Source organism: Hordeum vulgare, chromosome 7H (assembly GCF_904849725.1).
Source record: "Hordeum vulgare subsp. vulgare chromosome 7H, MorexV3_pseudomolecules_assembly, whole genome shotgun sequence".
NCBI classification, from domain to species: domain Eukaryota; kingdom Viridiplantae; phylum Streptophyta; class Magnoliopsida; order Poales; family Poaceae; genus Hordeum; species Hordeum vulgare.
The window spans coordinates 369792814-369818658 of NC_058524.1; the positions used below are offsets into that span (position 1 = coordinate 369792814).

Sequence of the window (25845 nt, forward strand, 5' to 3'; positions counted from 1 at the left end):
ATTTAGTCGAATGACAAATACAGGCCAACAACTGTATTGTGCTGCCGTCATACCATACACATTGAACCCATCCGTGCTGATGTCAACTCTAGGTTGCCTTGGATCTTCTGATTTATCCTTATGTAATGCATCAAAGTGCCTCCACGCAAAACCATCTGAAGTGTGTACAAGCATCTTGTTCCCATCCGCATCTAGTTCGGTTCTTTTGCCCAATTTGTGCCATGTCATCTGTCTGGCCGTCTCTTCGACCATGAAAAGACGTTGAAGTCTTGGTACGATTGGCACATATCGAAGAACACTAATGGGGATTTTGGTCTGATTCTTCTCACCCATGCCGTTGTCTACCACAATATACCTGGAAGAATTGCAAATGGGGCAATAGTTCAAGGCCGCATACTCAAGCCTAAATAAGACACATCCATTCTCACAGGCATGTATCTTCTCATAGGGCATCTTAAGTACACGGAGGATTTTCTCTGACTGGTACAGGTTTGCAGGCAGTACATGGCCTTTGGGTAGAAAGCGTCCAAATATCGTCATCATCGCATCGTAGCATTCTCTGCCTAGGTTGAATTGAGCCTTCAGAGCCATTACTTGCGCGATGGCATCCAGCTGACAAAGCTCAGTCTGCTCATGGAGAGGACGTTTTGAAGACTCCAGCATTTCATAGAAGGCCTTTGCAGATTCCTCCATCTCATCGTCCGAATCACGAGCATCATCAAAGTCTTGCACCATGTCTTCAATCCCGGTACCATGCTCGTCGGTGCGACGATGAATCACCTCAGATCTGGCACGTTGGTCAGACTCACCATGAAAAGTCCACACCGTATAATTAGGCGTAAAACCCCACTTCTGCAGGTGTTTACCCATTTCAAACTATGTCTGCTTTTTCCAGTTGTCACAGTTGGGACAGGGGCACCATGTTTTATGCTGGCCATTTGCAAATGCGGCTCTCACAAACCCCCTGGTTTTTGTTAACCATTCATGGGTCATGTCTTTCTGACTAGGCTGACCAGTGTACATCCAAGCACGATCACTCATGTTGCCTAGCTACCTATGGGGGCACAAGGAATAAATATATAATTCATCATCTATATTCATACGCTAATCAAGTTTGTCAGTTTTATTACGTCCATGCAACCTACACGCTAATAGGTCCTAATCCCACCCGAGTATGTGTAGACTGGGTTCGTTTTCCCATGCTCTGCTCCAGAGGCGACGCAAAATTTCGACAGCACCTCCCCGCTGTTCTCCTGATACACGTCTCGGCAATAAGCGGAGAGGATGTGTACCCGGAGAACAACAGGGGAGGCACTGACGAAATTCCGCATTGGATCCGGAGCACAGCATACGGGAAAACAAACCCAATCTACACATACTCGGGCTGTCCATGGATAATGTTGGACAATTCGAAAGGATGGCGGTTATAAATATGCAAATAAATGCATATTTATAGATGTCGCCCTTTCGAATGGGAGACGCATACAGGTCACGCATACTCATGATTGAAGAAACCTATAGCTAGCAAGTTTCATCGGCACGAAGACCGGGACAGAGCAAATTAAGGGGGTAGGAGGAGAAGTCATTTGTGCTCACCAACAAACGCAAGGGCGGAGCTTGTCCAACGCACGTGAAGGTCGTCGAACAACTGCACATTGAAATTCACCCGATCAACACAAATATGATGTTTTTATAATTAACATAACTATATGACCTAACTCATAACTATGTGGGTGAGTGTAATCGGGGGTCGAAGGTCACTGGCGTCGGGGATTAGGGTATTTTCGGTCAACAAGATGCCAAAGAGGTGTCGGGGCTCGGGGGTTGGGGGTCAGTGGCGTCGGGGGTCGGGGTAGGGGGTCGGGGGTCGAGGGTGAGTGTTATCGGGGGTCGGGGGTCGGGGGTCGAGGGTCAGTGCGGGCGGGCGTCGGGGGTCGGGGGTCAGTGGCGTCGGGGGTCGGGGGTCGAGGGTGAGTGTTGTCAGGGGTCGGGGGTCGGGGTCGAGGTTACCTATAAAACATTCCGCTATGGGACCCCTTGACTACCGTTTATGTGTCCTCATGTTCTTATGTAAAGTTAACTTTGTGGCACTGTGTATTTCGCTATAATTTTCCATTCCCCAAATCTTTGGTAGGGTGCATGTTTGTTTGGCGGACTCCAAAAGGACAGAAATATAGCTGCATACAATGCTTTGGGTTGACTTCCGTAAATCGTGAATCCTCGATGGTGGGTTGGGCTGTGCATCTGGTGTGGATGTTTTCCTTTTTTTAGCACTACTCCATATACCTCTCGAACTTGGATTCAACTTCCCGCAAAATAAATAAATAGAAGGACCTGGGACTTCACTCTCCGTTTTTGTAACTCCTAGACATGTACTACTACATATATGTACGTCACGATGATTTGTTGCCTGCTGCGTCCAAGTCTTTTACGTGACGATGATGATACATGTCTACGGTGGATGGACTGCACCATAATCATGTAACATGACCATGATCAAACGGGATAGAAAATCTATAGCTTCGAACCTTTTTTTCCTACATCATGGATAAACATCTGAAAAGGAGATGTATAATTTTTTGTTTGTGGGGGAAGAGGAGATGTATATAATAATTTTTAATAATGTAGCATGTTCAGCAGTCACATGTATTAATGACCGACACCGGTAAGGTATTATTACTTTTCTCTCTCACAAAATAGAGTATTGTGTGTATGCATCTAAGACTCCAAATATATTACTCCATTTAAAAACAAAAATAGTCTAGGCTTGCCGTGATACTGCTCAGGAATTAGTTTTAACTGAAGCTGAGTTCGATTCGATTTGTATATGCATGTTGGGCTCCAGTTGATTTTTCGATATCTTATATGACTCTAGTTAAACGAAACGACTCCTAATTAATTTGGCTTGCTGTGACACCGATTACGTATTAGTTTATCTCTTAAAATAAATCTTTTGTTAGAATAGGATTAGTTGACTGTGCGTGTAGGACTCTAACTAAATTACTCTAGTCTTGCAGCGTACTTCATCGTGTCTACCTTGCATGTGCAACCATGTTGATTAATATCTACCGTTCCTTATTCTATGTCTAGACACATGGCCCTTGCAAAAAAAAGGATAGATGTATCTGGCCGTATATTTTCCTTCTACCTTATAGTAATGTATAATAGATATAAAACAATATGGTAATCAATCTCTGCCATTGAAACATCTTTAACTATAGAGTGACAAATCTTCACTGTTCGTTTCATACCCGAGAATGTAATTATCAGATAAAGTTCATAGATAACTTGCAAGAAACATTTACTCACACTTAGTAACCTCTTGATTTTCCCTTTATTACCATCCATGTTTTGTGGGATTGGTTTAGATATTTTTAACATAACTGAAAGAACTGGCTACATAGTTCACATGATATTTTGCTTCCAACTTCTGCTCTTTGCAACCAAAATGGAGTTTTGCTTCCTTAATTCACATGATATAAGCGATTTTACATGTGTAGCAGGTAGGCATCGAACACCAATTTTTCTTGCATGATGATATGCATGTCTTATACACCGTTTTCTTATTCTTTCGAATGTACTATAGCTCCAATTAACCTGAGGTTTGCCATTTACTTTCAATTGCCATACTTGCACATGTTGATATATATATCTAAGCTTTTCTATGCATGTTGTTACAATAAATAGTTTGGAAAAGATCTTGTATTGCCTTTTGTCAACAAAAATAAATATACATTGTCCACGTTGATTAGTTTTTTTCTTTCTTTTCTTCCTTTGTGTTGCTCAAAATCTCTATCATGCATACTGCATACTGCTAGATTTTTTTAACTTCGTACAGCCTAGTCATCTGAGCTCGTTTCATGCATGTTTACATAACATGGGAGAGGGGCCACTTCCATTCATGGATGCAACTATCCTGCTCCTAGATACGTACTCTAGTAAACTAAATGTCTTTGGTCTTCTCATAAGTCTCCAATATACTCACCCGCAAAATACAATCTCCTAGATACCCCAGTACACGTCTTTGGTCTTATCTTTCCAAAATGTTGTATTCTTTTTACACGTCTTAGTCGTGCAACTCTAGCTAATCTGAACTCACACACACTAAAAGCGTAATCTAAAGTCTCTGTATCATTGTCTATACGTACATGCTTGTACGCGTCTTCCGTCTTCTTTTTCCAAAAGAAAACACTACATCCTTTTAGCACGTATAACTAAATAATCTGGGCAACATAGGAATTAGACTTGCTCTTTCATACAGATTAGGAGGTGCCTAGTTGTTCTAAAACAGAGAAGTGCCTAGCGACTCAATGTCGTGAACGCAGCGAGCGTTCTTTTCTTTTCTTCAAGACTCTCGCTCTCTATTTTCTAGAAAAAACTGAACAAACATATACTCATTCTAGAAAACTGAACAAACATATATACTATGCTTGATACTTAAATTGATCTGTAGCATATACTCATTCTAGGAAGAGAATACATATTTCTCAATTGATCTGTAGCATATACAGATGAATCTCACGGTTTTTGCTGGCAGGGGAGAGGAGTTCCTCCGGGGAGGTGGCTGCTCCGGCTAGGTGGCGAAGTCGCCGGCGGGATGGGGCGGCGGAGGAGGGTGCGGGCGACGGAGGAGGGTGCGGGCGAGGCTCCAGGGCGTCCGGGGCGAGGAGGAGCGTCAGGGGGGCTGCTCGTGCTCCTGACGGCATGGCCGGATCGGAGGAGAGGTGCGGCCTGCAGGGGGGAGCCGATGGGGAGGGGGGGTGGCGACGATGGGGAGGGCGGGGAGGCACCGACCGGTGGGGGAGGGTGGGGAGGCGCCGGCCGGTGGGGGAGGAGGTGGCGACGGTGGGGAGGGCGGGGAGGGCGGGGAGGTGCCGGCCGGTGGGGAGGGCGGGGAGGCGGCGGCCGGTGGGGAGGGCGGGGAGGCGCCGGCCGGTGGGCGCAAGCTGGATGGGGGAGGGAGCGTGCGGGAGGAGGGCGACGAGGTAATTTTCCTTCTATTTCCTTCTGTTCACTAACATTAGTTATGACACAGTATGGAGCGAAATTGTGCATGCGATCCGCAGAGACGCTGATTATTTGTTCAAAATTATTGGGAAAGCATATGCTATACTTTCAGACCCTATGATGGTACATATTACTGGGTTTCTTGTCATATTCTGGGTGTTTTTGCTCTTGTTAGTGTTTTCTAAGTTTTATCTGTCGAAAACTGAACATTGATTCTTATACAGGCTGATGCTTTCTTTTAATAATGTTTAATGTTAGTTTAGATTGACTAATATGTCAGATTAGAGCAGTTCTCTATTTTAGTTCAGTCTTGTTATTATAAAGGCTTGCATTTTCTTTGATATTTCTGAATGAACTTAAGCTATACGGCAAGTTAATAACAGTCAGTATGAACATCTGGCAAGCACATCCTACTAACTACTCCCTCTGTCCCATAATATAAGAATATTTTTGACACTAGTGTATATCAAAAACACTCTTAGGGGTAACATTTTTTAGATAAAAAGGAAAAGTAGAGTAAGTTGAAGAACGTTTCATATATTTTCATCTGCAAAATTCTGCACATATGTTAGTATTATCTTTAATGGGACATCAACATTGTACTCCCTCCGTTCCTATATATGTGTCCTTTTAGAGATTTAAATATGAACTACATACAGATGAATATAGATGTATTTTAGAGTGTAGTTTCACTCATTTTGCTCTGTATGTAGTCCATATTAGAATCTCTAAAAGACTTATATTTAGGAATGGAGGGAGTAGTTCTTACTGGCATTAACACATTCAACTTTTGGTTTATCATCGTGATCTACGATGGTTTGGCTAGAGCATTCCTGCTTCAGTATTTTTCTTAAATGGAAATTAGTTTTCTGGATATCTTTAATTCTTCATCCATCAAGGCTAGCTTCTGTTTGTTTGATTTTAAAGAAACAATCATACCTGTTGTTTTCTAATTCTGGTGCCTGATATATATCATACAGAAGAGCAAATGAAGGAACCTGACATGTGGATAATGGTACAAGCAGTGCAATTGAACATGACGGCAGCCCTCGGAGCAATCAAAGTGATGTATAGGGTTTGTTTGTACGAAACAGAAGTGATGATAGGATTTTGTGATAATCAGGAACTGGTACAGTAAAGAAGCATAATGGGGAGGATCTACAAGAATGCTGGTGACCTTCTTCATGCTAAATGATTGACTTATGTGAGTTTTGGCATGTCCGGTGCTCCCATTTGGAGGTTTAGACTGCTTGAGTACCATGAACCCAGGAAGTTGCGGATCTGGGTTTCATGGGTGAATCACCGATGTGAAAGTTTCTCTCCCTGCCAAGTTTCCATTTTGGTGTGCAGGGTGTATACTATATTGTATTACCGCTACCAACCTACCTTTTCATGTAAAGAAGATGTGCATATGTATCTGATGTTGTGCATAGTTTGTTGAAGCAGCTGGAAATGAAATCAGCAACAGAGGAACACTGTAAATACATGTGGCAGGAGCACGTGATTACCGGCTAGGTGGCAAAGTCGCCGGCGGGATGGGGCGGCGGAGGAGGGTGCGGGCGACGGAGGGGGGTGGCGACGAGGCTCCAGGGCATCCGGGGCGAGGAGGAGCGTCAGGGGGGCTGCTCGTGCTCCTGACGGCGTGGCCGGATCGGAGGAGAGGTGCGGCCTGCAGGGGGAGCCGATGGGGAGGGGGCTGGCGACGATGGGGAGGGCGGGGAGGCGCCAGACGGTGGGGGAGAAGGTGGCGACGGTGGGGAGGGCGGGGAGGTCGGGGAGGTGCCGGCCGGTGGGGAGGGCGGGGAGGCGCCGGCCGGTGGGCGCAAGCTGGATGGGGGAGGGAGCGTGCGGGAGGAGGGCGACGAGGTGGGGTTTTTTTTTGAAACAACGAGGTGGGGTTGGAGCGTTACAATGGGCAGCCGTTAGTGGGTTGATGTCTTTGCCGTCCGCTGTGCTCCCAGGCAGACGGCAAAAGAGCTTTTGGCGGACAGCAAAGAGCCGGCAGATGGCAAACGTAATGGCTACAACGGCGATTTTTCTTTGCCGTCTGCATGGGTCATCTTTGCCGCCAGCCATGTCTTTGCCATCAGCTTGGTCCGTCTTTGCCGTCCGCTAGCTGACGGCAAAGAAGCGACTCATGGCAAAGCACTTCTTTGCCATATGTCAGATCTTTGCCATCAATTTTTTGGTAGCTGACGGCAAAGAACTTCTTTGCCATCAGCCAGCAGACGGCAAAGACCCGGCAGATGGCAAATTCTCTGATTCCAGTAGTGTCAAAGGATTAGTTTCCATAGTGACAAGTGACAATAAATTTCAGCACACTATATGAATGTTTGCTTACCAAGTTCCACCTACCAAAGGCGCTTCACTCCCCGGCAACGGTGCCAGAAAAGAGTCTTGATGACCCACAAGTATAGGGGATCTATCGTAGTACTTTCGATAAGTAAGAGTGTCGAACCCAATGAGGAGCAGAAGGATCTGACAAGTGGTTTTCAGCAAGGTAAAATCTGCAACCACTAAAATTATCGGTAACAAGTAGTTGTGTTGTGAGATGATTCGTAGCAAGTAGCAAGTAACAAAAGTAGCAACGGTGCAGGAAAGTGGACCAATCCCTTTTGTAGTAAGGGACAAGCCTGTACAAAGTCTTATAGGAGGTAAAACGCTCCCGAGGACACACCGGAATTTCTGTCATGCTAGTTTTCATCATGTTCATATGATTCACGTTTGTTACTTTGATAGTTTGATATGTGGGTGGACCGGCGCTTGGGTACCGCCCTTACTTGGACAAGCATCCCACTTATGATTAACCCCTCTCGCAAGCATCCGCAACTACGAAAGAAGAATTAAGACAAAGTCTAACCATAGCATTAAACTAGTGGATCCAAATTAGCCCCTTCTGTTACTCTAGCAACCCATCATCTACTTACTACTTCCAATGCCTTCCTCTAGGCCCAAATAATGGTGAAGTTTTATGAAGTCGACGTTCACATAACACCACTAGAGGAAAAACAACATACAACACATCAAAATATCGAACGAATACCAAATTCACATGACTACTATTAGCATGACTTATCCCATGTCCTCAGGAACAAAAGTAACTACTCACAAAGAATAATCATATTCATGACCAGAGAGGTAATGAGGAGCATCAAGGATCTGAACATAATCTCTTCCACCAAGTAATCCAACTTGCATCAACTACAAAGAGTAACTAACACTACTAGCAACCTTACAAGTACCAATCGGAGTCGCGAGACGAAGATTAGTTACAAGTGATGAAATAGGGTTTGGAGATGAGATGGTGTTGATGGTGATGAGTCCCCTCCGATGAGAGGTGTGTTCGTGATGACAATGGTAACGATTTCCCCCTCTGGGAGGGAAGTTTCCTCGGCAGGATCATCCTGCCGGAGCCCTAGATTGGTTCTGCTCAAGTTCCGCCTCGTGGCGGCGGCGAATCCTCCGTAAAGCCTCCTCTTGATTTTTTTTCCAGACCGAAACCCTTCTTGTAGCAAAAGGGGGGAGCCAGAGGGCCAGTTGGGAGCCCACAAGCCCCCTAGGCGCGGCCAGGGGGTGGCCACGCCTAGCAGGCTTGTGCCCCCCTGCTAGCGCCCCTCCGACACTTCTTCGGCCCAGTATTTTTTATAAATCCCAAAAAAATCCACGTTGATTTTCACGGCTTTTGGAGTTGTGCTGAATAGGCATCTCAAACTTGCTCCTTTTTCATGCGAGAATTCCAGCTGTCGGCATTCTCCCTCTTCATGTAAACCTTGCAAAATAAGAGAGAAAAGGCATAAGGATTGTACCGTGAAGTGAAATAACAGCCCAAGAAGCGATAAATATCAACATGAAAGCATGATGCAAAATGGACGTATCAATGATACTTCTGAAACTGCTGAGATTTTTGAAGTAGAACCTGCTATTTCGCCTGTTAGAACTATCTCTCCTAGATATGAATTGCCTGATATGCCTGAGGGTTATGTTATGGAGGGAGAGATAGCTGAGGACTTTCTTTCTTGTAAGGATAGCTATGATCTTGAGAAATTACTGCGCGAGTGGAAAGAAAAATCTTTGAACGCTAGGATGAAATACGACCCGAAGTTTCCTACTTCGCCTATCTTTGTGACCGATAAGGATTATGAATTCTCTGTCGAACCTGAGTTAATCACTCTGGTCGAATCTGATCCTTTTCACAATTATGAGTCTAAAACGGTTGTAGCACATATTACTAAGCTGCACAATATAGCCACCCTATTCACGAGTGAGGAAAAGATCCGCCACTACTATATCCTTAAGCTGTTTCCTTTATTGCTAAAGGATGATGCTAAGACTTGGTTCACTTCTCTTGATCCTGGTTGTGTGCGTAGTCCCCAGGATATGATCTACTACTTCTCTGAAAAATATTTCCCTGTCCATAAGAAGCAAGCTGCCTTGCACGAAATATACAACTTTGCGCAAGTTGAAGAAGAGCGTCTTCCACAAGCTTGGGGGAGGCTTGTCCAGCTACTAAATGCTTTGCCTGATCACCCTCTTGAGAAGAATGGAATACTTGATATCTTCTATAATGGACTAAGAGATGCTTCTAAGGACCACCTAGATAGTTGTGCGGGTTGTGTTTTTAGGGAATGAACTGTGGAACAAGCTGAGATCCTATTGAATATTATCTTGTGCAATGAGAATGCTTGGACTATTCCTGAACCACCTCTGAAGCCAACTCTGAAGAAAAGAGGTATTATATTCCTCAGTACTGAAGATATGCAAGAAGCTAAGAAATCTGAAAGAGAAAGGCATTAAATCTGAAGATGTCAAAAATCTACCACCTATCGAAGATATCCATGGTCTTGATATCCTGATACAGGTAGTAGAGGTAAATTCTCTTCATAGATCCAATGAGAGTGACATTCCTTTTGATAAACCTGCTAGCTTATGCCTGGATGAATTTGATAACTTTGTTGCCAAACAACAAAGTTTCAATGATTATGTTAGCAGACAATTGGAACAGAATGCTCGTATGCTTAGTCATTTAAGTGCTTGTGTGGACAGAAACGTCAATGATCTTAAGCTGTTGAGTAAACATGCATCTATGGTTACTACTCAAGTAGAACAAGTACTTAAGGCTCAAAATGACTTGCTCAATGAGTTGAATGACAATTCTGTCAGAGTCGTCACTAGAAGCGGTAGAATGACCCAGGAACCTTTGTATCCTGCGGGTCATCCTAAGAGAATTGAACAAGATTCTCAGGGAGTTAGCACTGATGCACCTAGTCATCCTAGGAAGAAGAAGAAATATGATATGAACTTGCATGCTAGCAACCCTATTGCAGTTACACCCAAGAATCCAAACGATGTCTCTGTTTCTGATGACGATACACAATCTGGTGATGAACATGAGCCTAATGATAATATCGATAGTAATGTTCATGTTGATGCTCAACCTAGCAATGATAAGGATGTGGAGATTGAACCTGTTGATCTTGATAACCCACATCCTAAGAATAGGAGATACGATAAGAACGACTTCATTCCTAGGAAGCATGGTAAAGGAAGGGAACCATGGGTTCAGACACCCATGCCCTTTCCTCCCAAACCATCCAAGAAAAAGGATGATGAGGATTTTGAGCGATTTGTTGAAATGATTAGACCTGTCTTTCTGCAAATGCGTTTGACAGATATGCTCAAAATGTCTTCCTATGGCTAGTACATGAAAGATATTGTGAGTAATAAGAGGAGGACACCCGAGGTTGAGATTTCCACCATGCTCGCTAATTATACCTTCAAGGGTGGAACTCCTAAGAAACTAGGTGATCCCGGAGTGCCCACTATACCTTGCTCCATTAAAGGAAACTACGTTAGAACTGCTTTATGCGACCTTGGAGCCGGTGTTAGTGTTATGCCTCTCTCTCTTTATCGTAGACTTGAACTGGATAAGTTGACACCCACTGAAATCTCTCTGCAAATGGCCAACAAATCAACTGCTTTTCCTATCGGCATTTGCGAGGATGTTCCTGTTGTGTTTGCTAACGTTACTATCTTAACGAACTTTGTTATCCTAGATATTCCCGAGGATGATGCCATGGCGGTCATCCTTGGAAGACCCTTTTTAAACACTGTAGGGGCTGTTATTGATTGCAACAAAGGCAATGTCACTTTCCATGTCAATGGTAATGGTCATACGATGCATTTTCCAAAGAAACAATATCGGGTACATTGCATCAATGCTATTGAAAAAACTTCATCGATTCTTATTGGGAGCTTTGAATGCCCTATACCTACTGTTAAGATGAAGTATGATTTGCTTGTTGGGGATATGCACATCCCCATTGAGGTAACCTAGTGACTATTTGAAAATTCTCCGGTTTTTTTCGCGATTCGAAAAAAGTTTGTCAACGAGACTTGATCAACCTCATTGACGGATTTCTTTTTGATGACCATGAGATGGATGAATCTGAGAGTCACAACCCTCTGTTCCAAACCTTTACCTTCGGTAGCTTATAAGAAAAATGAAAGACTTAGCTTTAGTGTCTCTTGTTTTCTGTTTTTTGCATCCCGTAGAAAAGTGTCCCGAAAATAAAAGTTCTCCGAAAGACGTGAAAATCAAGTATGATTTTTTCTGGAATTTTTGAATTTTTTTGAGACGGAGAGCTAGTGAGGGGAGTGCACCAGTGGGCCACAAGCCCTGGAGGCGCGGGAATCCCCTGGCCGCGCCTACCAGGCTTGTGGGGCCCACGTGTCCCCCCTCCACTTATTCCAGCTCCCATCTCCTTCTCCTACTTCCAAAAAAATTCATTCTACAACTCAAACCCGTGTTCTTGCTCTTCTTGCTACGATTTTCGATCTCCTTGTACAAAGCCCCATTCACCAAACTGTTTTGGGGAAATTGCTCCTTGGTATGTGACTCCTCCATTGGTCCAATTAGTTTTTGCTCTAGTGCCTTATTCGTTGTGTATTTTTGCTGCCTTGGTGACCCTGTTCTTGAGCTTTGCATGCTAATTTTAGCTGGTCCCAAGTAGTTTTGATGCATGATATGGCCTCTAGGCACTTGTAGGAGTAGTTGCTATGAGTTTAGTTGAGCCTTGTTCACTTTTGCTTTGAGTCACTGAAAATTTCAGAAAAGGAAGATGTTCAGGAGAAACTATCATGGTGGTTCCTCAAGCAAGAGGGGTCCCCGTCTCGCGATTCGGGAGCCCGATCCTTACCAACCGAGGAACGCACAGGTACAACCATGTGAATGGACTTCTGATGAATTTATGATTAATGCATGTTTCAAAGACGAGTTTGATACACTTGTTCACATTGTTGGACTTGAAGAATTCATCTCCGATAAATGTGAACAGTACACTACTCTCACCGCCTCTTTTGTTCGTAGATTCAAATTTTCAGCTGGCCGTGACACATATGTACTCTTTGATCTCTATGACAAATCGTATACCATGGATTTAGAGGATTTCAACAGAATTTGCAAGATACCTGATTGGGCTAGTCTCAATGATCCTCCTAAATCTTCGGTTAGGGATTTTTTCTCTAGTAGAACTGTTGGAGAAACTAGAGATATTACGTAGGCTGCCATGGGGAGCATTCATTTTCCTGCCTTGCATTACTTTGCCCTCTTCATCGGTAGATGCATTAACGGAAAGATCGAGCATTGTCACCTCTGCGCACCAGACCTTAGTATTCTTAAGAGCGCAGTAATGGGTGATAGAAGTTTCAACATGGGAGCTATAATAGCAAGGAGGCTGAATAATAATGCTAATGAAGGGGATTTCTTTGGTGGGATCTATGCCACTCGCATAGAAAATTTTCTTGGAGTACCCATCCGCGAAGGAGATCCCCCGCTCCATACATCTTTCCTTGATCGCGCCGCTCTGACAAGCTATCAGTTCCTGAAGAGGGATAATGAATCCCTCCTATACCGGTTAATATTTAACCGACAACGTGTTATCCATATTACCCTTCCTGCTCCTGCCTTCTTTGACTTTCAGGTAAAACAAAGATATTACATAACAAGAGGAGAGGAAGAGGAGTATGAGAGGGAGGCAAAGGCCGCTCGCCTCCGTGAGGCAGCTATTCAGGCGGTAGCTGCAGCGCTCCCGTACAACCCCCATTATGATTTTGGGTATTGCCCAGACCATCCATGGGAGTAGACCAACTTAGGCCAAAAGCCTAAGCGTGCGGGAGTACGTGTTTCTCATCGACTTTATATTCATGCTCACACTTTCACTGTGATAGTCGGTGTTCACACTTTGCCACTGTATCATCCATGCTAGTTTATTTCTTTTTCTTGCTTTCTTCTCGTGTGTTTGTCTAGTTTTGAGAAAACCCAAAAACATTTCTCGTTCTTCTTTTGCTTGTTGGGAGCTTTCCTGTGTAAATAGGTTTCTTTTTCTTTGGGTCAAGGTAGAAGATCATGGTTACAATGTTTAGTGGCTCTCGCATGCATATTTGTTTGTCTGTCAAAGAGCCATATTACTTTGTCTTCTCCTTTGTGTTTGCTTGCAGATTCGAGCTTAGTCCAATTTACGAGCACTCTTATTATTGTTCACATCATTCGGTCGTGCAAGTGAAAGGCAATAATGATGATATATCATGAAGTGACTGAGCCTGCAAAAGTTGGTATGAACTCGATCTATTTTGTTTTTGTAAATATGACTAGCTCATCGTTCCTAATTCAGCTTTGTTGTGAGAGAAACATGTTTGCAATGACAACTTAGAGATCATAGTTTCTGATGCATGCTTAATTAGCTAGGAGCTTATAATTGTTTGTCTTGGATGCCAACATGAATTTCTAGATGATTATGATGTAGTATGATAGGATGGTATCCTCCTTCGAATGATTCAAGTGGCTTGACTTGGCGCATGTTTACGCATGTCATTGAAACAAAATCAACATAGCCTCTATGATATTCATTTTCATGGTGATTTATGTCCTACTCATGCTTGCACTCAATGTTGGTTAATTTCAATGCGTTTTGATGACTGTTGTTGCTCTCTAGTTGGTCGCTTCCCAGCCTTTTGCTAGCCTTCACTTGTACTAAGCGGGAATACTGCTTGTGCATCCACTTCCATAAACCCAAAGTTGTTCCATATGAGTCCACCATACCTACCTATATGCGGTATCTACCTGCCGTTCCAAGTAAATTTGCATGTGCCACTCTCTAAACCTTCAAGTAATAATCTATTTTGCATGCCCGAACCGCTCATGTGGTGACAAGGGGCGATCAGTATCTTCCATGCTAGGCGTGTTATCCTCGATATTTGTTTATTCACTATCATTTATGAGAAAGGGGCCGGTAATTGGAATGCCCTGTTCCATGCTCAAATCGACAAGATAATTACAAACAAAACTCCCTCTGGATTGTTGTTGGTATAGACGGCACCCGAGTATTTGGCTAGTCGTGGAGTGTGATTGATCGGTGGTGGGGGAGTCAAAACTTTACTTTTCTGTTTGGGAACCGCCTATAGTATGTGTAGCATGGAAGATGGTGAAAACTCTTGGTCATTGCGTTGACAATGAAAGCATGCCACCCAAAATTATTTATCTTTGTTTTAAAAGCTTGAGCTCTGGCCCCTCTGCAAATCAATGCTTCCCTCTGCGAAGGGCCTGTCTATTTATGTTTATGTTGAGTCATCCTCTCCTTATAAAAGCACCAATTAGAGAGCACCTTTGTCATTTCTATGCTTTGCTTTTAATTGTTATTGAGTATGACTGTGACTGGATCTTCTTTGCCATGAATTACAATGTTCAGTAAGCCCTTGGTCTTTGAAGGTGCTCTGCATTTATGTTTTGCGGTCTCAGAAAGAGCTAGTGAGATACCGTCTGTTCATATTGCTTCATGATTGTTTTGACCAAAGTGTTGACGTTTGAAACTTATTATTATTGCTCGCTAGTTGATTATGCCATTGATATGAGTTTGCCATGAGACCTAAATGTCATTGCATATGTGGTTAGCTTATGATCTTGCTGAAAATCTGAATATGAGTTAGACATAATGACAACAACAAGATCAAACAGAGTTCGTAAAAGTTTTTCTTTTGTCTCTTTCAGTTTGTCAACTGAATTGCTTGAGGACAAGCAAGGCTTTAAGCTTGGGCGAGTTGATACGCTTCCGTCGTATCTACTTTTCCAAACTCTTTTGCCCTTGTTTTGGACTCTAATTTGCATGATTTGAATGGAACTAACCCGGACCAACGCTGTTTTCAGCAGAATTGCCATGGTGTTGTTTTTGCACAGAAATAAAAGTTCTCGGAATGACCTGGAAATTTACGAGGATTTTTTGTGGAATATATAAAAAATACTTGCGCGAGAATCAACCGGAGGTGTGGAGGGAGGAGCCCACAAGCCCACCAGGTGCGCCCCCTGGCCGCGCCTAGCAGGCTTGTGGGGCCCTCAGAGCTCCACCGCCTCCAACTCTAGCTCTATTTAGTCCCTTTCGTCGGAAATAAATCCAGGAGAAGAGTTCATCACGTTTTACGATACGGAGGTGCCGCCACCACCCGTTCTTGCTCTGGAGGGCAGATCAGGAGTCCGTTCTGGGCTCCGGAGAGGGGAGATCGTCGCCATCGTCATCACCAACCTTCCTTCATCACCAATTCCATGACGCTCTTCACCGTTCGTGAGTAATCTCATCGTAGGCTTGGTGGATGGTGATGGGTTGGCTAAGATCTATCATGTAATCGAGTTAGTTTGGTGGGGATTGATCCCTAGTATCCACTATGTTCTAAGATTGATGTTGCTACTACTGTGCCATGCTTAATGCTTGTCATTAGGGCCCGAGTGCCATGATTTCAGATCCGAACCTATTATGTTCTCGTCAATATATGTGTGTTCTTGATCCTATCTTGCAAGTTGTAGTCACCTACTATGTGTTATGACCCAACAACCCCAGAGTGATAATAGCCAGAACCACTCCCGGAGATGACCATAGTATGAGGAGTTCATGTATTCACTAAGTGCTAATGCTTTGTTCCAGTTCTCTATTAAAAGGAGAACCTTAATATCCCATAGTTTCCATTAGGACCCCGCAGCCATGGGAGGGATGGACAATAGATGTCATGCAAGATCTTTTCCCTAAGCACGTATGACTACATACGGAATAGATGCCTACATTACATTGACGAACTGGAGCTAGTTACATATCTCTCCGTGTTATAAGTGTTGCATGATAAATATCATCCGGAAAAATATTCCATCAGCGATCCAATGCCTACGAGTTTTTCCTAATGGTCCCTGCTACGTTATTTTGTCGTTGTTGCTGTCGTTGCTGCTACTGTTACTCTATCAATATTGTTGTCACTACTGCTACTGTTACCATTGCTACTGTTGCTATCACACTACTTTGCTGCAGATACTAACTCTTTCAGGTGTGGTTGAATTGACAACTCAACTGCTAATACTCGAGAATATTCTTTGGCTTCCCCTTGTGTTGCATCAACAAATTTGGGTTGAATACTCTACCCTCGAAAACTGTTGCGATCCCCTATACTTGTGGGTTATCAAGTAGTTCCCTAGTTCTCCACACTTGTAACAGATCACCTGATTGGCACGTGGTGCATCATTGCTAGCTGGACCACCATAGGTCTTTGCTGGAGGGTTGGTATGATCCGCCTGAGGCGCCACATAGGATGGCCTTGGGGTATATCTTGGCGGCAGAGAGCTATGACCCACAGCCTCCATTTTGGAAACGCGGAACCAGATGAGGAGCCAGAGTTGCAAGAGTGCTTCTTCGTGGCTTCATAGTCGGTATGACCAGTCTCGGCACTGATCACCTTGTTGAAAAGAGCTTGAAAGCTTGTACATTCGTGGAGGCGCAGGTCACGACGAAGTTCAGGGCTCAGACCCTTGCGGAATCTTGCTTGCTTCTTGGCATCAGTTGACACCTCTTCAGTTGCATAGCGAGCGAGATTACCAAACTCGCGGCTATAAGCATCCACGGTCAGCTTTCCCTGAGTAAAGTCACATAATTCCTCTCTCTTACGGTCCATCAGACCCTCTGGAATGTGGTGCAGGCGGAAGGCCGCACTAAAGTCTGCCCATGTGGCTGCTGGTACGGCAGGACGCATAGCTTCAAAATTCTCCCACCATAGATTGGCGAGTCCTTCCAGAAAGTATGCCACAAAGGTCACATTGTCGGCCTCTGAAACATTGGCAGAGCGAATCTTGCGCGATATACTGCACAACCAGTCATCAGCGTCGAGAGGATCGACGGAGTGATGGAACTTCGGGGGATTCAGCTTCGCGAAGTCATTGAGGGACACTGCATCATTCCGAGGCTGACGAGCCGTATTTTGCTCAATACGCTCTAGCAGTCGATTGGTCTCTCTTTTGTTTCTTTCCGCCTCAAGCATAACTTCCGCCAGCGAAGTCGGGTGAGGCAATTCCTCCTGCGATGCCTTACTACCTTCTCCTTGCTCATGGGCAGGGGCACGGTTCAGCCTGGTGAACACCATCTTGGCAAACAAACTCACAGCTTAGACTAATATCAACATCAATACTAGCTATGGATTAAGAATGCACTCAACACATGGAATGCGTAAATGAATATCCGAACAACATGGTAACAAGCAACTGCTATATATACACCATGGTTCATACACACCATTAGATAGTTGAGTACAACCTCAACCGAAGATCAAACTACTGAAAAGATGATACTACTCATCAGAGGCTTTCCGAGCTTCCTATACATTATTTATCTATGCCTCCGGAACTCATCTCACGACACAAGCATACTCCACAAGACACACAGGACTGTGGAAGTACAACTACTACCATACTATTCTTCCACTCACAATTCAGGCATGCACATAAAACATCTCATAAAGGTTGCTTCCATGGCCTGGGAGCTCAACCTGCTGATCAGGAAAAACTCGAGTGTGAGACCCCTGGGAACCGTAGGGACACGGGTGTGGCCTTGGTCCCCTCACTAGTGGTAGTAGAGGCCCCCGAAGAGGGGTGACTCCTCCTATAGCACGCCAGTCAACATGAGCTGGAAGATGGGTCCTAACAGGGTTCAACATCTCTATATCTCCAGACCCTGTCTGGACTACAGGTGCGAGCTGTGTCAAAGCCGTCCACAGACGGGCACTTATAGCATAGAGCTCCATACGAAAGGCACGAGCATCTCTGTCTCAATTCTCTAACATATCAGCGGTGGACTACAGCAGCAGATCCTCCATAGAGGAATTAAAGTAGACCCGACTGAGGTATCCTTCTTCTCCTCGCTGAGAGGCGGGAACATAGCAGAATTCTGAATTCTGCTGCAGTGCATGTCTGGCTCTCATGATGGTCAGCATTGAATAGGCAGCATCTTGTACCGCCATGTCAACGGTAACCCCCAATCCATAAGACCAATGGATCGACTCCTCGGCTCCAGGGTAATCTGGGAATACCCTAACAATGCACATGTACTAACTCTGGTTGAAATCCCGGTACTGCTCCTCCACTGTATACTCTGGGTACCAGCGGTAACCAGCTACTCACATCATCCTGACCAGCATGGCCGTGTGACCCGACACATCCATGCACCTGGTCAGACGAACCACCTGACGAGAAGGACGGCCATGCATCTGAAAATAGATAGTAATGCAAAAGGCATTAGAGCTCTGGAGACAAAATTGGGCAGCATAACGGCGGTAAATGCTCAAAACAATTTTGAGACAACCCACAAAAGATAGGATAGCATAACCACTCCTCTATCAAGTTCAATTCCATGGTCATTAAAACTTATTTTCTTTTCCTTGAAACAAAAGAAACTCGAAGTAACTCTCGACTCGTTTCCCTACATTCTACCGATTAGCAATACACGATGCTGAGAGAAAGACGAGGATGACCAGAATAGAATGACTTGAGAAGAGAAGCAAGAATCTTACGTTCCCTTCCACAAACAATTCCCTTATATATAACTAAAGCAATTCTAGACTCAACTTCGACCAGTTTGGCTTGGTAATCCTACAGGTAGTCAGGCTCTGATACCAATGCTGTCGGGACCCCGATCCTAAGCCATAGGAATCTAGACTGTAACACATTGCATCCCTTTGCGGTCTCACGCACGGTTATCCCCACTGCTGCCATCTTACCTTAGCCGGGACCGTTTGCTCCTTTTGACTCACGTATGCATTAGTGTCGCTAGCATTCCAATGTCAAAGAACCCGGGTCAACATATCTAGTCATAAACTCAAGTGGCTCGTGTGTACAGAGACATGCATACATAACCCAACAAAGCACGTACCGGTCATCAGCGAGTGTAGACGAGTCATAGCAAGCTACAAGGAATCCATTACACCGCATGACATTTCCCCATAGGGACAGACACAACAGCTAAGAAGGATACATGCCGGTCAACCAATGTATCCGGAGCATTAGCGAACTACCAAGGCTCGGCGGAATCACAAAGGGGCATTTCTTTGTATAGAGAGCTACTAAGGCATACGACTAAGTGGATAATCCCATACATATCACAGTGAATCACACGTATGCATGACATACTAGATATGCATAGATACAACAATGGCATCACAACATAACCATACAACATCACGACATTTATTTAGAAGACTCGGAAGAGTCTTGCGTAACATGTTCATACAAGCAGGGGTCACACGACCCGACACTCAAAGTCATACAAACAAGTAATACAAACTAACGGAAGCATAAAATCTGTCTGAGTATAGACAGATGAAAGGATAAGGCATAAAGCCTGACTATCTACATATCCCTTCTGAAAGGGGCGAGGTCGTAGCTGGGACACCAGCTACTCGTCATCATCGATGTCTAGAAAGAACCCACCTGTTGGCTTGTGGGTATCCTCTGCAACAATTATTAAGCAAACATGAGTACAAAAGTACTCAGCAAGACTTTAGAACAGATCTATCTACTCATGCTCAGGTATCAATAAAGGGGGTTTGTGGTGTTTCATGCAGCAAGCCAGCTTTGACTCTTAGCTAGGCTAACTACAATTTTAAATAGTTTTAACAACTTTGTTTTCTCACACACGAGTCCACTAACTCCACAATAATACACCATCATGGAATCATTCCCGTCTTCCTACGGAAATGCCATCCATGATACACACACTTATCTTGATACTTTTATGAGTAGCCATTAAAGTTATCTATGAACAACATATGTCTCCAAGTAGTCCATATCCGTGGACACGGCTATTCGAATAGATCATAACCCTGCAGGGGTGTACTTCTTCACACACGCTCTTGCCACTTATCGCTATGTGCACGTCATGCACCTCGGCAACCTTCAACCAGAAGCCCAGCGAGGGAGTCGGCCACGACCGTTAACCACATTAGTACCTAGTCCAGGTTTATCGCCTATTTGAGGGTAACCCGCACGGAAGTCCGGCCGAGGTTTCCGCCACGGCCCCAAACGATGTGCGTAGGGTTCCAAGCCCACCATCCGGGTGCCACTTGGTACACCATGCCATTGCCTACCGCATCATAGCCCACCTCTAAGGTCAGCACTATGCACGGCCTTCAGCATGACTATAAACACCAAAAACTACTTGCGACTCCTGGATCGAGTACTAGGCGATTAATAAGTCGAGCGGGGTCATATTTCAGGGCCCAGCATGTGGTAGTATCTCGTCTTGGATTACATACACGGAACTCAGTTCCTAAGGATGGTCCCAATGAAACAACCTGCCATGTACTCCTACATAGCCTTTCATCGGTACCTTTACCAAATCAGGTTACACACTTATTCTTTGTCATAGAACACAATCTTCCATTCATGTTCATCACCCAGATGAAACAGACCCGACACAACTTCTAGGCATAGCAAGCATAGCTGGTATAAACACATCACAACTCAAGCATCTACCAGGTATGCTAGGTTGCATGGTTTGGCTATTTACTGTGACAATGACATGTCATGCAAAGGAATAGGTTCAGCTACCGAAGTAAAGCATTTGAAATATTTTGTCCTAATGCTATAAGTGGAAGTAGGAGCAAGAACATGGGATGATATCGGGAGGATCAAAAGGGTGCTTGCCTTGTTGCTCAGCAGAGGGGTAATATCCGTCAGTCGGATATTCGGACGTATCCGGAGGGGCGGGGCCTACCGAAATAACAACATACAATTAATAACAATCATATGCAACAATCATGTTGCATGATCATGGCATGAAATGAAGAGTGATATGATCTAGTGTGGTTGGTAAAACATTAGTTTGCACCTGGTTTGAAATCCAAATTCAAATATTATTTGAAATGGCATATTTATCTTGGGAGATTACCGGGAGAGACATGAATTTCTCGGCAAGTTAAGTAGGTCAAATGAGGACAAAAGAGAAATAAAATGACCATGAAAAACACTACCAAGCCAGAGATACCAAGTGAGAGAGAACACAAGGGCATTTAGAGTTATCAGTGGTGGTAGGTGCCAAACGAGCACAAAGATCATTTTATACTCACACAAGTGTGATATGGGAGTTCAATCATAAGCATAATGTTTAGATGTCATACGTTAACATCCCGATTAGTTAGATCATAGTGTGGAGAAATAATTCGAAAGGCATGCATCAACTATGCCCTTCTTTTAGATACGATCTATCGGCTAAGCCATGAGTGTTGGTGTAGTAGGACGTTATACTCACGCACATCTAAGGGATTTAGACACCAACAGGGTTATAATGTGAATTAAGACATGTGGAGCATGACATGCCACACAGTTATAGAATAACCCCATGTGGTAGACTCTGAGTGGCATACAACGGATGTTTTATCTTACCAGGGGATGTGACGTGCACAAAGCATATCACACTCCCATAATGTGATAATCCATGTATTTATCATACAATGCAATCAAGCATCCAACTAAGCTGATAAGTGGATGCCAATTTGACCTTCGGATGGCATTGACATCAAACGAATTGATTGGCTAATCTTGCACCGTGAATACCAGATGGAGTCCAATACATATATACACATTTGGGTTAGTGACGTGCGTAGAGCAGAACACTCCCCCTTAATGTGATGAGCTATTAACGTCTCAAAAGACCCACACATCGGTGCAGCTAGGGTGCAAGTAATGATCAGGACTACACACAACTATATGACATACATAACAACCTACACATGATAGATAACACATAACAATCATACTAGTAGGCGCAACATGTCAAAGTACATGCTAGGTACCAAACCTACACATGAGGAGTGGGGCAGGCAACTTTCAATGTAAACAATTTAAGTACAAGTTGCCCCAAAGAGGCACATTGGATAAGGGATATGGGCTCAATAATCCAAATGACTTGGCTTGAGATAATATGAATGATGAAGAGTCCTTAAATCTTTATTGTGTATCCAAGTCTCCAATGTCCTCCAATTCCACCTGTTGATCAAGTTTGAGCTTGTTGGTCCCCAACTACGTTGGGTCCTAAGAGGTTAGTCACAATACGCTTGGCAACCCAAATGGTTCTTTTCTTGACACCATTTTGAGTACCAACAAACTTGGCAAACCCATTGCCAACTTTATCCTTCCCAAGGGAATAGCTATCATCAATAGTGATTGGGTTGGATAAGTTACCTTTCATGCAAGACGAAGCGACGTGACCCTTCTCACGACATAAGTAGCAACATCTACCCTTTGTTTTCTTCCCAGTTGATTTCTCACCTCGGGGAGTGTTGGCTTGGGTCTTATTGGGAAGAGGCCTTCCTTCAACTTGTAGCTGAGTGTGTGATTGAGTTTGTGGCCGCTTCCCTTGTTGCTTGTGACTTTGAGACTTCGTCTTCAGAGGACAAGATCTAACATGGTGCCCTTTAACTTTGCACTTGAAGCAAATGATTTTGGCCGAATTCTTAACTTGTTCTAGGCCACTCTTGTTCTTGTTCGAGTTTACTCCAACATCATTTTTGTCATTCGGAGATGTTTGCTCACACAGGACGTTGTTGAGTGTGGACATCCCTTCATGACACTGTTCCAAGTCTTTCTTCAAGGAAGTGACTTGGGCCTTGAGCTCTTCGATTTCCTCTGCACGGTTAGTGACAATGCAAGTACTAGAGGAAGTGTAAGCTTCAATGTTAGAGCAACAAGGCAAGGAAAGTAATTCATCACACGAGGTAGCAACATTATGAGTAGACGAATTACGAGGACTAGCACATGGAAATATAGTACTTTGACTAGAAGTAGTGCCGTTGTCCACATGAGGCTCACTTGATGTTACCTTGGTGATGATAGCCTCATGAGCTAACTTCTGTACGGGCATGGAGGTCGACGACACGGCGCCGCGCGACGGGGCGAGGGAAGGGAGCAGCCCCGCATCCGGCGTCTGGAGGAGTCGGTGGTGAACCGCATCACCACGGGGGAGGTGATGCAGCGGCCCTCGTCGGCGGTGAAGGAGCTCGTCGAGAACAACATCGAAGCCGACTCGTCCACCATCTCCGTCACCGTCAAGGACGGCGGCCTCAAGCTCATCCAGGTATCCAACGGCGGAGATGGCACACCGGCGGCGAGGGTTAGGATATATACGAGGGAGTATGTTGCGCCCCCTCCCTCTGCCAACGGTGCGGAAACAGGGCCTCCCTGCACGGCCAAGACACCCCTTGCTTGCATGAACACTTTGAATCATGTTTTATTTTGATTAGATCTCCTGAGTGGCCACATCTGTAGTTTCATTTAGTTACTTTGGTCATTCTAGTGCAGAGTAAACTTGCTATATTGCTGGTACTGTGGTTTATTTTATTTCTCATCTACTCTAACTGTCAGTTAACCTGCATCCTAGGCAGTAGGAAAGCGGTTCCAGCTTCAGCCGCTGCATATTTTGTTCTTAGTGGATTGGATTGGTTTGCCAAATTGGGATCATCCAGTGGAGAAGATCGCGCTAGGTTTTTTGGATGTCTCAAAGAATATCTTACTGCTAGTTTACAGGTAATTTTTCTTGGTAGCCTACAGGAAATTTTGCTTGGTTGCCGAATTTTACCTGCTAGTTTACTACCATTGATTATCTTACTGCTAGTTTGCACGTAATTTTGCTTGGTAGCCTCTTTTTTCGTCCTGAAGTCATGTGATGATTGCTGATTTTGTTGTGTATTCATTGGCTGGATGAAAGGATCATCCTGTCTAACAAACTGATAATGTTGATAATCTAATTTCTACAAATTATGATATTTAATTTGTTTTAAGCTTATTATTCATATACTTCAGCTGTGTTTGGATTTTCTACAAGTATCGATATATGACATACGCATGTATTCGCCTCTGCGAGTCAAGGATCACATGTAAGATCTGTATCTTTTTATTACGGGAAGAGATTTTTCGCTTGTTATGCATGAAACATTTTAACCATTATTTTCTTTATATTCCATTAGGAATGTATATCGAATTTAAGGAAACAAAAGATCCATTCTCACTACATGTTTGGTTTCTGACGAGATTCCCATCGGATCCTTCATTCCAAATGGGACCTTATATTTCTCATAGCATGTTATCCCGGTCATACAGAACAGTACCAATTGGAGCTGTTCTAAAAGTGTATTATGTATTCATTGGAATCTTGCAACTCCAGATCAGAATAAGCTTTATACATAGGGATATGAAGCTTGACTAAATCATAAAAAAATGGCTGACCATTCTTGTGTTAGATATTGTACTTTCCACTAAGCATGTGCATGTAAGTATGTAATGGGTGTTCTTTATTTATCGCAGGTATGGCAGTCCAATTTTGAATATCAAGTGGCACCAGACACTTAATTCTACCGAACCTAAACTGATAACTGCTGATAAGCATATAGTGAGAGTTTGGGATCCTAATACAGTGAGTTACATCCTTCTCTGAAAGTGCTAAACCTCATTTTTTCATGAGTGACGTTGATTTCTTTGTTAGATGACGATGACCTCATCTCACTATTTCATATTTAGGGAAACAACGTGAGTAGCATTGAACGTGATAATGGCTCTATCAATGATGTTTGCATCTTCTCGAATAGTGGTTTAATGCTATTAGCCCTAGACAACAGCCAGATACACGCCCACTTTATTCCTGCACTTGGCCCTGCTCCAAACTGGCACGTAAGATATTCTGCTAGTTTACAGGTAATTTTGCTTGGTTGCCGAATTGGGGATTTTGCCGGCCCGACCCTACCTTGAATCTCATGCTAGCTAGCTCTATGGCTCGATGTGCTAGCCCTGCTGACGACCCGGCAGATTGTGGCGAGGCGACTGCAGAAGGGTATGTTCTCTTCCTCTGATTCAGTGCTCTCCAGTGCTGGTTTGTATGGAGATCAGATATGTATTGAAACTTACATGGTGCAATTGCAATGCTGATGGTTGATGATGCACGAAAAGGGAGATTTGTGCCTATAGGATATTGTATTTATAACATAAATAACGCTAATATCTTTCTCCAGTGGTGTTGGTGGTTGGAGTTCACCTTAAATAGCTTACTGAATGAAATGTCTAGGATCTGTGAGCATACACTTCAAATGCATTGGCCTTACCTAGTGACCACTTGCTGTAATCATGGAATAGAACCTCTATTGACATATTGTGATGGTTACATTTCTGTACATAGGGTAAATTGCCGAACTCATGGTTGGCACATTAATGTTATGTATTTACATACATCCCATATGAAAATTTCTCTTGTTTTGGTACCTAATTGAGAGGACAATGAAATCTTCCATTTCAACCATGTCAATAGTTAAATGATTTCAATAATAACTAACCATAAAAGGCCACACAACAAAATGCGGAGAATACCTCAGAGTGTGAGTAGTTCCAGGACCCGACATAGAGGGACAGTCTTGGTGAGCGTAGAGTGAGGTTTGATAATGGCTACTAAGAAAAAAAATGAAGGCTGTGAAGGCAAAAAATATATACCATACTAAAGTTTG

At 43.9% G+C, this 25845-nt stretch overlaps 1 long non-coding RNA gene across 1 annotated transcript; it reads left to right on the plus strand.

The window, feature by feature from the left end:
• Nucleotides 1-24179: 24179 nt before the first annotated feature.
• On the plus strand, nt 24180-24921 carry LOC123412486. The gene is made up of 3 exons (XR_006613521.1): nt 24180-24231; nt 24659-24767; nt 24872-24921. It is a non-coding gene; the product is annotated as an uncharacterized LOC123412486 (long non-coding RNA).
• Nucleotides 24922-25845: the final 924 nt, after the last annotated feature.